Source organism: Melanostigma gelatinosum, assembly GCF_949748355.1.
Source record: "Melanostigma gelatinosum genome assembly, chromosome: 2".
NCBI classification, from domain to species: domain Eukaryota; kingdom Metazoa; phylum Chordata; class Actinopteri; order Perciformes; family Zoarcidae; genus Melanostigma; species Melanostigma gelatinosum.
In genome coordinates this window covers 28719468-28732935 of record NC_136635.1, presented here as the reverse complement: position 1 = coordinate 28732935, position 13468 = coordinate 28719468, and positions in this window count along the sequence as shown.

Sequence of the window (13468 nt, the reverse complement as noted above, 5' to 3'; positions counted from 1 at the left end):
AATGAATGCAGACATGATGTTGACTTTCAAGATTTGCACAAGTTCAAGTGTTTAAACATTGTTTGCACATTGATTCTCATGTCTAGTGGATAAATACATGGATGTCTGGAACGGTTAAGCTACGGTTAGTTACGTTGTATAACATGCAAACCCACTGGCATGGTTCTTTAAAGATAACAATCTCAATCACAGTTTTGGCGCAGATGAGTTCATTCATTTCGCCCATAGATAACAAAATGATTGACTTCATTCTCAGTCTCCCTCTCGTTGTTGTTGTTCAGTGAATGCAACGCGGCCTGTGAGCCGACTGGTTTCTTTCTGGCAGTGGGACGGGTGTCGAATGGGTCAATAATAAGCCGTGACTAACCGTCTCCCTGAGGAGCAGCTTGGCCAGACACACACTCACAGAAAGCAGCAGAAAGGTATGAGCCACCAACACTGATTACCATATAATTGCAGCCATTGTATTTGACATGGAGAATTAGTAGCCCGCTAGGTGGCTAACTGGCCTTTTATTCAGCTTCGGACTGGACAAAAAAACACACCCACAGACACACACACACACACACACACACACACACACACGCACGCAAGCAGACATACACAACTTGATGGAATATGCATATATGTACACGCAACCATTTGTGCTGTAACGGTACAAATCCCTGCATGGAAACATCAAATCTCGGTGGTGTGTTTTTGAGCCAGAAGATGAAGATAAGTGTCTTTCAGCTGCTAGATGAACGTTAAATTTCTTGATGGACTAGATGTCCGAGGATTTCAAAGGACAATATGGTGGAAAAATCAGCATGGAAGAAAGAGCTTTTGTTCATTTAGAGAATCTGGTAAATGAAATGAATACTTCTCAGCTTCTTTAAAGATTAACCTCCAGCCTTTGCCACCTCTCTCACACCTGTTTCTGTTGAGCCACCGCATGGAATCAAATGCAGAGAAACAGCTTTCCTGTTTGAGCGGCACCGTTTTAACCGTCTGAGTTCAAGGATCAGTGTTCATACACACTGGATAATCTGCTGTGGCCTATTCAAATTCCTCCTTTCCACTTTGAAAATTACACACGCCACCAGTTGTGAAGTTGTGAGCTTTTCCCACAAGGAACCACGTCCTCAGACTTTGAGGCACGGAACAATTTGATTTGGTTCCCGGCATACGAGTCAAGAGGGTTAACAAGACCCACCGCCATGGAGTCCCTTCACCCCACGTGTGGCTAAACGATCACTTCCCTTGCGCGCCTCGTATCGCAACAAATCTCTTTTCATGATGACTTTTCACTCTTTCTCTTTCTTGCCTGACTGGGTCTTTTTAAACTGAGAGGGAGAGGAGAGAGAGCCAGGGAGAGAATTTCTCTCCGTCTTAAAGGTTTTGTGTGAGGACGGCTGAGTGAGCGTCCATTATAGGAAAGGCCCAGACCACCACTGGATGACCCTGCTAGGAGCGACAAAACCCAATTGGTCACGGCCGCCAGCAGCTAATGGGCCAGAGAGGAATAGCCCTGGGTGGGTAATGACTGTATTCTCTGCCTTTCTCTTGACGCCCTTCTGGTGCCCTCGTACCCCCCACCTTACCCCATCGGCCACCAGCCCCGTTCCCTCCCTGTACCCCCGCTGTACCCCTTTACCCAACCCTTGGTGCCCCCCCCCATTCTCTTCTGGTGTCATTTACACTAACACACACATCTACACAATGCTGTCGGTCACAGTGCCTGTCTGTGTGGTGCACTTACCAACAGATGCTGCAGACAGATCAGCCAGAGGGAGTCAGAGGGAATCAGAGGACCATGTGTTTGGATGAGTCACGGATCTCCGGTCTTTCCCACACAGGGGAGCTTGATTGAGGAGTCTCTGCCCGATGGAAATTTTTGACTTTTGGGTTCAAAGAATTTGTTCAGACTGGATCAAAAAATGCAACTTTATAATCTGTTTTCTTTGAGAAGTCTCCGTCAGTGCCTTTCAAAATGACTCGCATGACTGCTCTGAAAACAACTTACTCACTGTTCACTCACTAGTTTAGGCAACTTAGGTTATGTAAATATCATGGTTATTGTAATAAATACAAAAAAAAAATAATGAGAACATTTTCCTTTTATTTCCACTTTATTACAGCAAATGATTAACGCCTACACAAGTCTGGTAGTAAGGAGCCGAACATCTGTTTATCCTCTGAATTCCTTAAATGTGGTTTCTTTGTAATTGCGGTCAAGCTAATGAGCATTTAAATACACTGTTCTTGATGATTATGTGATTATGTGATATTTGGCATCATCGACTGTGAGTACAAGTCTTCTTAACTCTTGTGTATTTGAGTACTGATTGAAAGGTCTGTTTTATTTTTAAATGTAGAAACTCAATATTTTCAACACCTACGGAATCTGATGCACAGACGAAGTTGTAAAACTGAAATTATATTTACCCCATTCAGAGATTAGGCTTTACCTTAATTCTTTAAATGGAAGATCTACTCACAGATAGTTTAAGGGAGAAAGATGGTGTCTTGGAAAACAAAGTATCACACAAACGAAAACTTATCTAAAAAGTTGCTATTTGTCATGTTTTATTATTTGAAATTAGCTCCAGCGTCACACGTTGACACCTTTGCATCCTCTCTTTTAATCAACATTTAAATGGGACTTGGTATATACAGATACACACACACACACACACACAAACACACACAAACACACACACACACACACACACACATAAAGGGACTCTGAACGGGATTGGGGCCAAAAGGACTTGATCTAAACATCTCCAGTTGAAGATATGTTGGATTAGTGATTTGTTTTGGTTGCATAAAAATGAGAACCCTGGCTGGAAGAGATAGTCGTTTGTTTGTGAAAGAGCATTTGACGATAAGGCACTTATCAGGACGGCGCGGGGTGCTGGGTGGTGGTAGTGGTGGAGTAGTTGGCAGTGAGCAGGAGGGGTTGATGGAGAAGAGAGGAGGAGGAGGCGGTGGTGGTGGTGGATGTGGGCAGGTCACACTGGCTCCATTCAGGCCCTAAGACAACACCACACAGAATGATAGACTCCTCAGGATTGTTTGTCCCTCTCGGACCATTCTCCCTCCTGTCTCCCTCAATGGCACCCTTAGCCGCACATGAGAGGCTCTCACAGGTACCAGAGAGTGTGTGTGTGTGAGAGAGAGAGAGAGAGAGAGAGAGAGAGAGAGCGAGAGCGAGAGCATGTGTGTGTGTGTGTGTGTTTGAAGGGTGGAGCGGGGTGGTGGAGGTGGGGTTGTATTTTAGAGATAAAGCCTCCTAGTCCTATGGTTGATTGCCCCGCTATAGAGACTCACTCAGTGGCTCTGAAAGGCTCCCTCAGACACCAGTGAATAAACTCTTACTCTTACGCTTCCATACATCACCCTCCACCCTCCTCCTCTGGCAGATCCACCCCCTCCGCTCTCTCACTTTGAATTTTCTGGGGATTTGAGCACAAGCCCCTCTGTCCCTCCTCCCTCCCGAAAGTCTTCCACACTTCTCCGGGAAAAAAAAAAGTCTTCGCCTTTCTCTCAAGCTTTTCATGCTCACAAATGTTCATGCCTCACAAAATGGACAGTCAACATTTCCATATTGACCATTGTAGGCACAACGCTGCTATTTGGATATTCATGACGAATCGAAACACCGTTAGGGTTCATTTACCTCTGAATGCTTTTTTAAACTTTACAGGAAGTATCAATAATCCCAAATTCGATATTTGTGGAAAGTGGCATTTTGTTAGCAGAGAAATACAACAGCAATGTGAACAGAGAAAGCTGATGAATGATGACATAAATCATGAAATATTCACATCTGATTGGCAGCACACTCTTTAAACTCCTTTAAAGTTTGACAGCTGATCAGGATGAGCAGTGGCAGGAAACAGAAGTACTGCGCTCCGTCAGTCGTCTTCTTTCCTGTCGACACATGAAAGATGCTGAAACGGCGATGTTATCAGGGCAAGCTAACCATTAGCCTGCATCTATACAGGCCCAGTTAGCACTGCCGTGGCTCCTGTCAGCAGTTTCCTGGTGGCAGAAAGAATCCATCCGACACTTATTGACACAATAGGACGAACAGGTTAATTCATGCTGACTGATCAGAGGAGGGAAGTTATTAGATATATTTACTAAGTTACCAAATCCTGTAACACAGTTTTGATGTAGTCGTGCTTTCCTTTACATTTTGGGAGACTGAATTTTCCTGCATTTCAGCATATATTGTGTAATATGTGTTGGGTTTGGTTGTTGCTTTCGCGATTCAGACTTTCCACTCAACATGATATGAACTCATAAAATAAATTAGGATAAACCTCAGAAGATTTTTTTAGATACCCCACTATTGACAGGACATTGTTTGTCTCTTGCCTTCCAAAACAGTTACAATTCACTATCGGAAAAATACATTTTCATGATCTGACTTTTTGGTTCAGGTTTGGTTAGGTTTAGGCACAAACATGACATGGTTAGGTTTAGGGAAGGATAATGGTTTGGGTTACAATTACTTTTAAGATTAATTTACTTTGTTAAAGTTAAGGGAACTTTATCGCAATTATGGTTCGCTGCTGGTAGGAAACAGGAGTTCTTTTGACCCATCCATCCACCCCGACCTTGTTGCTCTATAACAACGTCACTCGACTTCCTGCTTTGCTCCTGATGCAAAAGAGTCCAAATCCCTGCAGCCCCTAAAGGGCCTTGTCACTTGAAAGTTAACATTGTTGTATATATGCTGAAACTAGAGATGGCAAGAATCCTTCAACTTATAATGTTAAAGGAGTATAAAGTGTTATTGTACAACTTCCTAGCTGACCGAAAAGCAAACCAGCTTCCAGGGATAAGGGAGGAAATAAAGAAAGAGCTGACGAAAGTTGTCGTACTGTCGATTGATGAGTTCCCGCGTCGTAACACAGAGGACGAACGGATATTTTGAATGCAGCTCAGCTCCCATGTGGTCGTCTCTCCACAGTGTAGCACTGTGCAATGAAGATGAACAGAGAGTCAATGCGCCCTCAAAGACCTGGGCGGTGAGGCTTTCCACACAGCGGTTTGATTGACACCGTCTGTCACAGGCAATGAACTCAACTCTGTCCTTTTTTTTACCCTCCTCTTTCTCCAGGATTTCACACGAGGGTTATTTAAGACAAAGTTGTCCAGTTATTCATTAATTAGTATTTGTCTTACCGTTAATTAGCCTTCCCCTTTCCCAACAGTAACGCCATACATACTCGCATTTCCATTCTTAAACCCCCGACTTCCCACTCACTGTAAGACATTTACATTTTCTAACCTTTATATGTAAAGCCAAGTGGCTGGAGGAGCTGAATGTTGCCTCCTTATGGTGCAGCCTGGTTTAAGCCATTCAAATGCAGCCTCGGTGTGGAGGTGCAGAGCTTTGCATATTCCTCAGTCCTCTGGGACCTCAGCACAGGCAGGCCTACCTTTGTCTGCACCTCAGCCTGTAGACCTCTGGGAGTTCTTTGCTCTGATCAGGCCTCCATTTAAACAAGTGAAACAACAACAGCATTTAAACCAACCAGGTTCCCTCCATCAGAGATTTAGTTGCAAGCTGTTGCCCTTCTGCTTTTGGTCCGATGGTAAACGCTAACTCCTCTGGCCCGTACATTATTTCCTAATCGGCAGTTTCACCGCAAAATATATCATCAGGTTTACCTGCTTTTGTGCATTTGAAAATGAAATCAAACGCTGCATCGTGTCAATGTGCATCTTCTTAATAGAAGGTGAAGATTGTGTTTATTCATTTTTATTGAAGGAAAGTATACGCCAACTGATTACTCGTCTTTTTCCCCCTCCATCTGTTATTTTCTTTTCAATGACACATTGAGGCGCTTCAAAATCTTCTTCAACAATAGATCTAATATCGGCTACCCTCCAGCCCTCTCCCTCACTTCTGTTTCAATCCTCTCATACACTTGTGAGGAACTATGGCTTAAATTAGTCTGCTTAGAAACAGAGAAGTGCCTTAATTAAAACTTCATCCTCTCTCTAAAGCCCCCTCTCCACTTCATCCTCCTCTTCTCATCCTCTTTCCTCCGCCGCGTCTCATCCAGCAGACAGAAGGGAGGCATCGTTGACTTGCAATCCAAGACCTTCACTTGTTCGCCGGCCTCAATAGAAGCTCCCCGTTAGATACAATGACCTTGCAAATTAAAGGAATGACTGTCCAAATTAAATCAAGCAAGGCAGCCCCATGCAGACGGCCGGGCTCTCAGTCAGAGCTTAGCCTGCTCTCTGCTCAGCCTTTCTCCTTCCAGCCCTTCAGTCTTTCTCATAAGCGAGAGGTGAGCAGAGAGAGTGAATGGAGGTTTCCTTCACAGTCCTCCTTGAGATGCTACTTCTTGCTAATTAACTGGTGCTCTTTGTCATCTCCTCTGTGAGTATGAAGGACCTCAGGGAGACTGAATAGAGCTTTCTCAACTGGCAACCCTTGCCAACTGTCTCTTGCTCTCATGCACTCGTCATTCTACTCTCTTTGTCAGATGTCGCAATAGCGGATTAATTGATGGTGCTGTTATTAATTAGGTTTTTTTTGCGTGCCGTTGACGGCATTATCGTTGGTATCTTTTTGGTGGGAAATGGACGATTGTGACCGATACCTTTGTCATTAAAAATGCATTTTCATATGAAAGAGGAGTAAAAATGTTGTTTAAGCGTGTGCGTGTGTGTCTAGTCTCTTTGCATGTGAATGAAACCATGATCCCTGGACTCAGGAGAAAGCCTGTTATCACTAATCCTTGAAATATTGTCCCGTTTCAATGAATGGTGTAAAATTGGAACATATGTGTCTTTATTCTGTGCATTTTTCATTATGCTGTGATTGCCTGTTTGTCATCTCATCTCACACTCCTTTCACAGACCATTCCTCACAAGCTGCAAACTTCCCATATAACAGTAATTGCAAATATTTAAAAAGAACATTTAGAAAATAAAACAAATTTCAACAAACATGCAGCCATTTCAGATTCTCAGATTGCATGAATGATTTCTGGAGATTTACTTCAGTGTCTGCCTCTAACAACACATGGTATAGCTTTATTTTCCCATCCATCTGCTTGGATCTTGGAGATTGTCGGAGATCTGGCCAGGCAGCGCTGGTTGGACACACGTCATAAAGCTAATAGGGTTGGACTCCAAGACTGTGACCCTGAGATTTGCTTCTCCCTTGATCAATTAGTCTCCGCTTGTCCCACTGTATCGGCCTCTGAGAAAAGACTGTAAAGATCTATCGTGCCGTAGACACAAAGGCAAAGACGATGGGAAAACACTAAAGGAGAACCATGGCCATGGATAATAGCTGGAATCACACTGTCCCGTGAAAACTACAACGTAAAACAACTGGAACTAAAAACTCTGTCTCTGTGTGTGGCGGGGAAAACAATAGGTCACTCTCCAGGTTTCCACGCCTTCCATATTCCCTAAACAGAAGACAAGCTCTCAGAGCAGGTTTAGCTCCTTCCATCCTTAATCCGGCTCATATTTTGCCAAATGAAAGGATAACTTCTCTTCTCTAGGCTTCTCTAGACTTCTCTTTGCCTCAAGTGATTTTCTGAAGCCAAGTGAAAGTTTCAAATTCCTGCTCTGCGGCTCGTTGTCTTTGGAGTGGACTCTCTGTCAGGCCATTGTGCTCTCCTTGACCTTAAGTGTCTTATCATTTGGCCCTGCAGAGCAGAGGTCACTCTGCAATAGGTGACCCTTCCCCCTGCTCGCCCCATTCGGCTTTTGTACAAGTACAAGAGGTCTCTAGGAAGACTCTCCAGCTAAAGATAATATACAAAGTACTCTGCGATAGACCTCAATTCAACTTTGAATAACCAGGAGTGGAAGACTAATGGAAAAGTTGAAGAAGATTCGGATTCAGAGATTTACAGACTTCAACAGTTAACAAGTTCTTATTTTCTATGACAATATTCTACTATTGTCTTCTCGAGATATGTCTCCTCTTCCATGTTGTTTATGGTGGACTGGCTTAACCCCACATCCTGGTCATGAGTTCGTCGTGAGAGGCCAATATCAATCCATGGTGTCTTAATGTTCGCTCAGCTGATTTAAAAAAAAAAAAACATGAAAGTATTCCTGCCTCTCACTGCCTCTGATCTGGATAAACTGTGACATTTCTCGTTCATTACGCTGAAACGGCTCGGAGCTCAACATGGCTGCTGAACCTGAGGAGAGAGGAGGCGTGAAGAAGAAGAAAGGGGAAAATGGACTGCAGGAGATAGTGAAAGGGGTGGAAGAGTGATGGTTTGGAGAACTGACAAGCAGAAAAGGGGAGTCAAAGACCTGGTGGAGTCGAGGTCAGCTCACCTAGGGCCTATTAGATCCCCCATAATGCAATGATGGGATCAATTACAGGCCGCACTGGGACTGAGAACCAACACAGGCCAATGGCTCCAAATGGCTGTAAGTGACTTTGAGATGCAGGACTTTGACTGCTCCAGGAATCAGACCTGGGGGGTCTGCTGTGTGGAAAGTCAGACCACATTACTGCTGTCTGTATGACCAAAGACCCTGCCCGTCCTGATGGTCATCATGCCTCACAGAGTTTCAACGGGGTAAATGGACCGGCTGATGGTCCACATCCTGGTTGAAGAGACCTACAGCTTCAGCTGCTGGCCGCCAGCAAGCTGCCACCTCACACCGCGGCGTATCAAACCATGTGGCTGCTGTCACGGCTTCATCAACCCATGTTTGATTTACCAATCTCCAATTGCATAACAAATATAGACGAGATAGATAAGGATATACTGTGCAGTCAAAAAGTATTCGGACAATTACACATTTTCTTTGTTTTTGCCATACATTATGATTTTAACTTAAAGATTTTAAAACCCAAAGTTCATTTTCAATTAAATAAGAGATAGAAGACAACAAATCTATTTTGTTGATAAATTACTCAAACTATACATGAAAATTGGTGTTGATTATAAGTGATAATATTGTTCTAATTATTTCAGCACATCCGCATTAGATGAACAGTGTGTTGAAATTGCATCCAATTCAATATCTTCGATATCCTACAGCCATGAAATGTTGTAGCGTCGCAGACAAAATGGATTCAAATAATTAAAAGGCATAAGGAGATTCCATAAGCAACCCTTGAAAATGGAAAAAAAGTGCAAAATGGGTGGTTTTGGAGCCCCAAGCAGTCGCCCCAAAGTATATACATGGACATTTCAATATGTCCTGATAAAAAATACAGTATTTTATGCTCTACCAAATTTCAGGGGCTCTAACATAAACTGAATCATATATATTGGAAGTATAACGAGTCAAGATTGCAATTTGTTGCCTTCTGAGATGCCAAAAAGGCAATGTGGACTCATTGTCATGATCATGAAAATGTATTTGAAAAAGGTTCTATATGTGGGCATTTCCTTTCATGTTGTCTCGTAGTATAGTTTGTCACAAAAATATGTAGTATAGTATGTCATAAAAAGTCACTGCAATCTCATAAAAGCTAGAGTATAGTAAGCAGACAAAAAAAGTCAAATAAAGCCCAAGTCGCACAAAGTCATAATATTGTATTTCCTTTAGAAGTCATAAGACATAGACACACTAGATGCTTGTCTTCCCTGATGATGCTCTGCTCAGCCTGCACTGCAGCCATCTTCACTTCTTTGTTGTTTTGGGATCTTTTTGCTCAGCTTTTTTGCTGAGTTTGATTAGTTTGATTGAGGTCAGGTGATTGACTTGGACAATCCAGAACATTCCACTGTTGACCCTAAACAGCTGCTATTGCCTTAATCGCATTGTTGGGATCAGTGTCCTGCCGAATTGTTCTATAATTATCTATTAGGGCATAATAGTGGTAGTGTGATGTGGTTGTTAAATGAAAGCTGAAAGTTGGCATTTATCGTCGTCCCTGGGCTTGAGGAGACAATGTTTTGTCGTTTCTGACTGCACTGCAGGTTCACCATGTAACTGGGCTAACACAACACACTACAATAATGCTGAAGAACAGAATTCAGCTTGTGGATCAAAAGATGGATTAATCCAAATGCATCTACTTTATGATGTTTTAAAAAAGGGATTTTCAGTCATTTTCATGCAGGCAAAATTCAACCGGAGCCTCAGCTGATGTGGTAAAAGAACACTGGTAGTGAGAAAAGACTCCCACTATCGACTCTCCATGAAACTTTTCAAATGCAATCCACAGAATCCGAAGGTCGGCAGTGATTTCTTTGGTCGGCTCTGTTTTTTTCTTCTCCTCAATGTGAAAGAAGATAAGTGAAAAAAGCTAAATGTTCTGTCGTTTTGTTGTTGATCTTCGATTAATCATGAGAGGCCAAGTGCAAGAACCGTGTCCAGCCTTGTTTATGCAGGGCTCAGCTAGGGCCCTTTCAAATACACACACACACACACACACACACACAGTGGCTCATGCAAACACACACACTTGTGCAGCAGGAGCAGCAGCAGCACTGAAAAGATCACTGGTTTCCTCCTGTTATGCAAATGCTTCAAAACGCTTGAGTGAGAATTATATATGAATCCAATGAGGCTTTTTTTCTCTTTTAGAAATGCTTAGCCACAAGTACTGAGAGCCCTCAATGGCAAGCGTCCGCTTCACTCCCTGGCCATGCGTATTATTCAGCTTGACGAGACGCAAACTGACATAAGCACCCGGGCTCACTTTCACCCACTGGCAATCCGATTATATGGCCAACACGGCATCAATGCTGCAGGGCCAACAGGCAGTGAAGTCCGTCAAGCATCCCCTCCTCCACCCAAGCCCCTTCTTTCCCCATTCATACCTTCTTCTTCTTCTTCTTCAACTGCTCTGCACAGCTACCCCTCCCACACACATACACACTTCTTCAAGCTTCCAGCCCCAGTAAACAACAAACCTCCTGGCAAGAGTGGTCAAGTAGCAAGTTTTAAACTTTCTTGGAAAGATGGAAAACTTTACTTTGCACCTTTTTACGGATGCGTATGTCCCTGTGCATGACTAAAACTAGTAGTATCATAATCGCCTGTGGTGCACTGAACTTCAAATCCTACAAACAAGCATTTTATTGCGTTTTTTCTGAAATCTATCTCAAGCATGTCCTTGCCGGTGGAGCAGAGCACAAAGACAGTATTAGGCAGCTGCATGTGGCGGCCTTCTGAACCCTGTCTAGTGCCTGTTCATTCCATAATAATCAGATATTAGCTGCTGTATCTATATCAAACAAGTGCTTCAGGTCGGCCCGACCAGAAGAGTCACCACTAATGTCACAACGGGACTCCTAAGCTAAACCGGTGTTGACAACCACACAGCCTCGCCTTCTTTTCCGTGCTGCGCGGTGACGCTTGGGTCCTCAGACGGGGGCACCCGTTGAAGCAGTGGGTGTTTACATGACGCTACCCCAAAAAAGACTGCCAGGTGCTGGGGTGGGTGGGGGGGCAAATCGCCCCGCGTCCGTGAAACGAATGTAGAGATGAGATTAAACTCGCAGAGAGATACATTTGCAATTGATTAACACTGAGCTACTGTGACAAATTGAATATACTTTTGAGGGAGTGTGTGCAAGTCTTTGTGTGCGTGTGTGGGTGTGTGTGTGTGTGTGTGTGTGGACTCAATACAATGTGTGTTTATGTGGATTTAATACAATATCTTGCCAGATTAATGTTAAAACAAACCACAACTATAGTTATTACACCCGTTTCCAGGTATTTTTGAGCACCAGATGCTTTTGTCAGAAATTAAATATTAGAATATTTAGATTTTGAATAAGTTCTAATGATTTCAGGTGGAGTATAATGAGCCAGTGGAAGGTGTTGCCGGCCTGCTCCTTCTAAAACAAGGATTTAGAGGACTACAGTGTTTCCTCTGCACCCCTTTGTTTTGTCTGGTATTAATGAGCAATTAACTTTGCATACAAGGTCACAGACAATAGTATTGGTTGTCAGATTATGCTAATGCTGTTGGCTGTGGCTGCACTGAAAGAGGACAGGGAATCCCTGTGAATAGAGAGGGTTGTGGCCTTTCTCCAAGATGAGAAAATGATATGCAAACTGTACCAACATGCGCTTTAAGAGGATTAGGACACCACTCGACATCCATACTGACAACTAATAAATGAACAGCAAAAAAAAGTGGGAGGCAAGTGTCCCAGTCTGGACCAGACAGAGCAGTTTTTCCCTGAAACTTTCTTCACTTGAAAGTGGAACTTGTGTTGTAACGGTTTGGACAGTTAATGAAAATGTAAATGTGAAATGCATAATGGTGTGACTTGATGAGTTGTAAACGTGCGAGGGTGAGATGAGATCAAAAAGGATGACAAAAGCCCAACTGAAAGAATTCAGTATGGGGTGAAGCAGACGAAAGAGCCTGGGGCGAAACTAAGAAGCTGAAATCCCATGGCCAAGTGAGGGGGAACAGGTGCAGCCAGAGTTCATACAGACCGCTTTGTGCTCTGATATGGCTCCAGTCCATTTGGGGAAGAGGGAGGGGCCCATGTTTAATACAAAGTTAATATCGATTTAATGCTTGTCACTGCTCTTCTGAATCTTGTGGCATTGCTAATTCGCTCAGTGTTGAGCAGGGCTTTTGCGCCGCCTGCGCCAGATGCTGCAGGAACCTTCAGTGCCGCCGGCAGAGCCGAGGTGAAGCCGCGGCCAAAACACCCCAAGTGGGAGCCTCTGCTGAGGTGAAGCCCGGTCACAAACTGAATCCTCTGAAATAGATGTTTGGTTAACATCACATGGCAGGAGCGAGGATTCATTGTACGAACTGTGACATTTTAAGGCCCAATGGACTCGAGTCTGAAAAATGAGTGTGCAATGGTGGCAGAAGTAGGCAGACACTTTAGTAAAAGCAATATATCATGCTTCATTGCAAGTCAATTTAGCTTTCAGTAAAATGATGGACACAATTTGACATTTTAGCAGCGACATTAAGTCTCGAACGTGAGGCATTTATTATGTCAAATGGCTACTTATTGAGTTTTCTTTTGTATTATTGGCTTATTTTTGAATGATTATGGTGCTGGTCGAGCTAATTGCAGCTAATTATACAGGATCATTTTATATTTAATCTATATTGCATCATGTTTTGTGTATATACAGTATATCGAGATGTAGCTTTCAAATATGTATGGTAAAATATAAATTTTAAATAAGTAAACTACCTTAATAATCAACATTTGAGATGTCTCAAATTCAACTTAATTGACTTATAAACTTCTCTTTAGGCCATTTTAATAACAGTGTTGACATTATTAAAATCTCCTTATAATGTTTTCATGGCTGGTCGGTCGTGACTCTGAATTTGATCTATATCATCTGTCTTTCTGTATTATTGGCACTTAAACGTAAATTACAATGTTCATAAATGTAGTTGTTGTTTTTAAATGATATCCGAAAACGTATTAAAAATCAATTGCCTGCTTGTGTTTGGCGAGCATGCAGTGCAACAGAAAATGGCTAAATCTGTCAGGATGGATGTGTTAAGTGAAATAAATCGTTC